The sequence below is a fragment of the Vombatus ursinus genome, unplaced genomic scaffold (genome assembly GCF_900497805.2).
Source record: "Vombatus ursinus unplaced genomic scaffold, bare-nosed wombat genome assembly UNPS02014791.1, whole genome shotgun sequence".
Taxonomy (NCBI): Eukaryota; Metazoa; Chordata; class Mammalia; order Diprotodontia; family Vombatidae; genus Vombatus; species Vombatus ursinus.
The window spans coordinates 60,207,403-60,214,133 of NW_020954569.1; the positions used below are offsets into that span (position 1 = coordinate 60,207,403).

At 37.7% G+C, this 6,731-nt stretch overlaps 1 pseudogene; it reads left to right on the top strand.

Moving 5' to 3' along the window:
- The first annotated feature begins 4,416 nt into the window (after positions 1-4,416).
- On the top strand, positions 4,417-5,049 carry LOC114047878 (annotated as a pseudogene).
- The last annotated feature ends 1,682 nt before the right edge of the window (positions 5,050-6,731 follow it).

Sequence of the window (6,731 nt, forward strand, 5' to 3'; positions counted from 1 at the left end):
TTGTGAATCCAAGTCTAATGATCCCAAATCCAGCACACTTATACATTATTCTATGCTGACAAATGTCTCTATTCAATGCCAATTGTTATTTCTCTTCAATTTTTCAGAGTTTTGTAGTAGCCAGCACATTTAGTAAAATATGCCACATCCCCCTTACATAGTTGAAACTAAATAATATTAATAAGCTTTAAATCCTGCCTCTGAAATATACTGGCTGTGTGACTTTGGGCAAGTCATTTAACCTCTCAGTATACCCAGGTAGCAACTATAAACAGCAAAATAATGGCAGATCTTCATTATATGGCATTGAGGTTGGAGGTAAGATTTCCTCACCTGAATTTTCCCACAGTAGTGAAGCCATAGGCCTGGTCCTACCTCTCCACCTCATCCTCTCCCCACCAAAAAATACATACTGTTCATAAGATCATTAGATTATGAGATTGTAGATTTAGAGCTGGAATAGTCATTTTGTTTGTTGTTGTTGAGTCTTTTTTTCAGTAACATCAGACCCTTTGTGACCCCATTTGAAGTTTCTTCACAAAGATACTGGAGTGGTTTCCTGTATCCTTCTCCAGCTCATTTTAAAGATGAAGAAACTGAAGCAAAACAGACTTGCCCAGGGTCACATAGCTAGTAAGTGTCTGAGGCAGGATTTGAACTCATGAACATGAGTCTTCCTGATTCCAATACCAGTGCTGTATCCACTGTGCCACCTAACTGCCCTAGATTATTCATTACAGGTCATCTATTTCAACCCTCTCATTTTACAGATGAGGATGAGATTTAGAGAGAGAGAGAGAGAGATGCTAAGCTACTTTCCAAGTTCATACAGGTGGTAATAGAGCTAGGATTCAAACCCAGGTCCTTTGACTCAAAATGCTAATTAATTTAATAAGTCTACAATGACAATTATCCCTATAGAATAATTACAAAGTAATTGAATTAGTAAACAATTCACATTTTAATAATTTCCAAACAATGCCCTATAACTAAGAACTATAGTAGAAAGTCCTTACCCAAGTTATTAAAAAAAATTACTACATGTGCTTAGGCCTACTGAGTGTCCTCTTCCCCCCAAGCTTTCTCTCTCAGAGAATGACTATAAGTTGATTACATCTTTCCTCATGGGCTGCTTCAATTTCTAAGTGTTAAAGAACTGAACCTCAGAGCAAGAAAACTTAAGTTCAAATCTTCTCTCAGACAACTAATAGTTATGTGACCTTTAGCTTTTCTCAGCCTTGGGTTCCTCATTTATAAAATAGTGTTGATAATAAAATTTCCTCATGGGGTGTTTGTGAGGATCAAATAAGGATATATATATATATATATATATATATATATATATATGTACACATATATATATATATATACACACATATGTATGTATCAAACAAATGGAAAATTTCTATTGCTACATAAACATTAGCTTTTTATTATGAGGATTGTAATTATCATTCTCTAGAAGGTAGATTCTACATGTCTAGGTCATCTCTGGCACAAATTCAAGGCTTAGCATATGCCCATCTTCCTTCTGTCTTCCAGAGATACACATATCTACTTTTCTCTAAGACAACAAATATTAAGTAGCAGTGTGGTGTGAGAAAGAAGACAGAGCAATAACAAAGGCATCAGTCCATCTGAATTTGATTCCTGGATCTTACACTAACTAGTGATATGACCCTGGGCAGGCAACTACACCTCCCTCTTTCTGAGTGTCCTCATCTGTGAAATGAGAGGGCTGGATTCAACGATGGCTGCTGTCCCTTAGCTCAAATTCTCTGATTCCCAGGAACATTTTCACTTTGTTGTGCTGAGGTGGAGGTGGGGTAGAGGTAGTGCAGCTACCCCACCCAGAAGCAGCCAGGGCCAAACCAGCCAAATAAAATAAAAGCAGGAGAAAAGATAGGACGGAAGCATGACACACACACCAAAAGACGCAGGGCTCAATAGCTTCATATGAGAAACTGTTGACATATTGTCAGTACCTCAGGGAAAATCACAGGAGACAAATGAAAGTGTTCTTTACTATTGCAGAGTCAGTTGGGTTTACAAACCTTCAAGAGACTATTAACAGAAATCAGGTTTTTCATGTTTCACTGTACAGTTCTACCTTAAGATGTTAAACCAATCTCTTCTTGAAATTAGAACAGTTGCAGGTTGAGGGAGTAGTTTGAAAAAAAAAAAACAACAACAAATGACCTCTTCCCAATCCTCTTTGGACTTCTTGGAAAAGCACAAAAACACCAAGAGAAGGGTCTTCAAAAGGGTTCAGGTCAAACCTGGTGACAAGTGACTCTATTACAGCTCTGTGTTCTTCGCATTTCTCAGAATCCAGGTCATGACAGAGTTCAGCTTTCCTGAGTAGTATTCAAAGCTGCCTTCTCATAATAATCTCACTAACAGAATAAAACAAACTCATAGGTCAGCTTCTTTTTGTGTCTCAGGCCTGTGATGTGGTTGCAAGTGGTACAAGAGATGTAATGGAAATCTTCTGAGAAACTTGCTAAAAAGAGAACCGGCTCATGAATAATTAAAGTTAGCTGGAAGAATGCAACGCAGACTATATTGCAATGATAGGAATGACATTCAGGGCTTCTTAATTGCCAAAGCTGCAGGAGCAGACTATTACTCAGAAATCTTTCTTTCTACCTATGTAGTACTTCATATTCAGGTAGAGCTCCTTATTGTTAACCACAACACTTTAAGCTTGCTCTGGCTTCTAAACCTTTGCTCATTTGGTTCCTTACCTTTAAATTATGTCTCCAGTGTTCTACCTATCCAAAGTCCACACAACCCTCAAGGTTCAATTCAAGTACACCTCTTCCATACCTTCCCTAACAAATGAAATTTACTCTAATCTAACCCAGTTTGGTACAATGGAGAGCATATATGTTCTAGAGGCAGAATATCTAAGTTTGTATCTCTGCTTACTGCCTGTGTGACCTTGGGCAAATCTCTTAACTTAATGAGGTCTGTTCCTTTATCAGGAAAAACATAATTGAGTTGGGTTAGATGGCTTTTGACATCCCTTCCAATTCTAGTATAATAATCTCTTCACTTGTGAATTTTAACACTTTAAGAAATGTTTCTTTACCCAATGACTCTTTCATATGTATGTTTCTTGTATCTTCAAGGAGATTAAGAGCTTCTTGATAGAAAACACTTTGGCTTATATTCTAGGATTTGGAAGGCATATTTGTAATCATCTTGTCTAACCCTCCCATTTTACAAAAAAAAACAAAACCAAAAACCTAAGGTGCAGAAAGGTAAGTAACTTGTTCAAATTCATACATGGTGTGAGAATCAGAGCTTGGATTTTGACTTGAGTTCTCAATCTTCAAAGTTAGCATTTTTTTTTTAGTCAATTCTACTTTCACTTGATCACTTGAAACTTTCCCATTCTTATAAAACCACATCCATAGCTGAGGCTTTTCATTTCCTCTCTCCTATGCTATTGCAGCAACTTCCTAATTGGTTTCCTTTCTTTTAGATTCTCCTCTCTAATACATTATTCACTCATATGCCAAAATGATCACCCTTCAGTTTGAATCTGAAACCATGATCTGCAGTATTTCATTAATGCTTCTAGAATGAAATACAAATGCATCTACTTGACTTTTAAAGTCCTTCCCAATGTGCTTCCTCCTTGCATTCTATTTTTTTCATATATATATGTATATATATATATATGTATGTATGTATATACATACATACCTTCCTATTTACCCATTTTGGGGCAGCTAGGTAGTACAGTGGAGTCAGGAAGACCTGAGTTCAAATCAGGCCTTAGACATTCACTAGCTGTGTGGCCCTGGGCAAGTCACTTAACCCTGTTTTCCTCAATTCCTTATCTGTAAAATTAGCTGGAGAAGGAAATGGGAAACCACTTTGGTATCTTTGCCAAAACAACAACAAAAACAAATGTGGTGACAGAGTTGAACACAGTCAAAATGACTGAACATCTTACTCATTCTACATTCCAGCCAAACTTGTCAAAATATTCCTTAACAGCTTAGTGGCAGAGTGGATGGATCTCTGTACCTGAAGTCAGGGAAACAAATAAAATATAGTCTCAGACACTTACTAGGTGAACAGGGGCAAGTAATTTAACCTCTGTCTCATGTTTTCTCATCTTTAAAATGGTGACAACAATATACCTCCCAGGGTTATTGTAAGGAAAAATAACGAGATAGTAGCTGCAAAATGTTTTGTGAACTTTATAGGGCTATTAAATGCTAATTAATGTTGCTGTTGATTCTACTACTGTTGCTCTTGTTAATATTACCCCATCTTGGCAGACCATCTCCCATTCCCTCCTCTCTTTTCAACCTTAGGATCCCTTGCTTCTTCCAGTGCTTAGCTCATTTGTGACCACTTTGGAAACATTACCTGACCTCTTTTCTACTATTTCTGACCATGCGGATCTCCTGGTACAACTGGTACAAGCATCATAAGACTGAATCAAGCATAATCAAGAAACACAGAAAGCATAAGTATGAGCTGAACTGCAAGCTGCCAACACCAAGATCAGTTCCTACCACATCCACACGGTGAGAGTCTGAGGAAGCACCTAAAAGTACCAGTCACTGAGGCTGGATGGGGGCTACTTCTCTTGGGACTCTGAGTGATGTCCCCAAAAAAGGAATATTGATGTAGTCTACAATGCATCCAGGAATGATACAGACCAAGGTCTGGTCCAGACCAAGGCACTGGTGAAGAATTGCATTGTGCTAACTAAGAGCATCTAACCATCAGTGGTATGAGTCTCACTATGCCCTGCCATCGGTCTAGGAGAAGGAACAAAGCTTACTCTTGATGAGGAAAACAATTTTAAATAAAAAACAATCAAAGAAGATCCAGAAGAAATATAAAGAATAAAAGAAAAAAGCCATAATCAGCTTGCTTCTGGAAGAAGAATTCCAACAGGGCAACCTCCTTGCCTGCATCTCCTCAAGGGCAGTCTAGTGTGGCCTAGCAGACAGCTTTGTGCTCCAGGGCAAAAAGCTCTAGTTCTGTCTCAAAAAGATAAAAGCTTAAAAGGGCAAATAAGCCCTAAAGGAGACATAGTTCTAATTCTGGTATTTATTAATGGAATAAACCCCCTTGTTGTAAGGAAAGGAAAGGCAAGACAAGGCAAGGAAAAGCAAGGAAAGGAAAAGAAAGGAAAAGATTAAGTGATCCTTCTAATTTTGAAAGTTCTCTTCTCAAATTATCATATATATGCGTATACATATATATATATATATATATATATATATATTGCATTTTCTGGTAGAAAGTAATGTTCTGAAATATAAGGATGTTTTTGTCCTTATTTTTTGTCCTTTGAATTTCTAGCACTGAATACAGTACTTTTATCATAATAGACATGATTTTTTAATGGATTAAATTGGCTTGAATTAGAAGGACATAATGTTACTATGGATAGAAGGTAAAGGTCAAAATATGAAAGGGTGAGGTTTGAATCTTGCCTTTGATACTTAAAAGCGTATATTTAATGACTAAGAAAATGAAAACCTTAGAGATCATCCAGGTCAGATAAAGTTACAGATAAAGAAATTAAAATATGTAGAGGTAGAATGATTTACCTAAAGTCACAAAGGTAGTGAGTATAGATGGGTGGTAAAGGACAAGAATCATAGTATCTTTGATCCTCCTCTTTTCATCTAGAAAATGGAGATAATGATGCTTGTCCTAATTCTAACTGACTTATAGATTTGCTTGGTGGCCATTGATAAACAAAAACATTATGACTCTATTACACCACTCCAGATCCTCTAGAATCACTAGATCTCTAGATCTATTTGACCTTAGTTTTAATGAGGAAGGGGAAAAAGGTTTGGAAACACTCTCATGAACTGAATAAAAACTTCATAATTAATACATTCATTTATCTGTGAATTTATGGGAATATATAGACCTATCATGGGGAAGCATTGCTATGAATCATGAAGGTCAAACCTTATATATTCAGACTAATGGGAAAAGGGAAACATGTAAAATTAGTGAAAATGACTAGAACAGAATACTTTTTAAGGAATTAAACTACAGACAGTAACAGGAAAGGGCTGATAAATTGCAACAAAAAAAATCATGAGGTACTGGTCTTAATGAGTATATGGGAATGAGTGGTAATTGCTTAGCCAAACGTCAGCTAGACAAATGGTTGGTGTTAAATGAACACTTGCTGAATTGAGCTGAATTGAACCAAAATGGTGTGCTCCTTCTTTATATTTACTTTGTGCTTCTAAAGTGCTTGATCAGAGGTGGACCCAGGGTGGCAGAGTAAAGGCAGTGACTTACCTGAGCTCTCTCCCAATCCCCCCAACAAATACCTTTAAACAATAACTCCAAACAAGTTCTAGAGTGACAAAACCCACAAAAAGACAGAGTAAAGCAATTTTCCAGCCCAAGACAACTTAGGAGATCAGCAGGAATGGTCTGTTGCAGTAGAGTGAGAGAAGAGTGCAGTCCAGTGCAGGCCACACCAGCATAGACCTAGCCTTTGCAAATCAGGAGTAAGACTTGAGGTGACTGAATCAGTGGCAGCAGTGTCAATTTCCAGACCTCTCAGTCCAGAGATGCCAAAGACAACTTACAAGGTCAGCAGGAAAGATCTGTGACACCTGGGTGAGAGTGGAGCTCAGTCCATCCCAGGCTGGGCCAGAGCAGCCCTGGCCCCGGCAAATGAGAAGCAGGCTTTGAGAGCCATTGAATCATCAGTAGCAGTA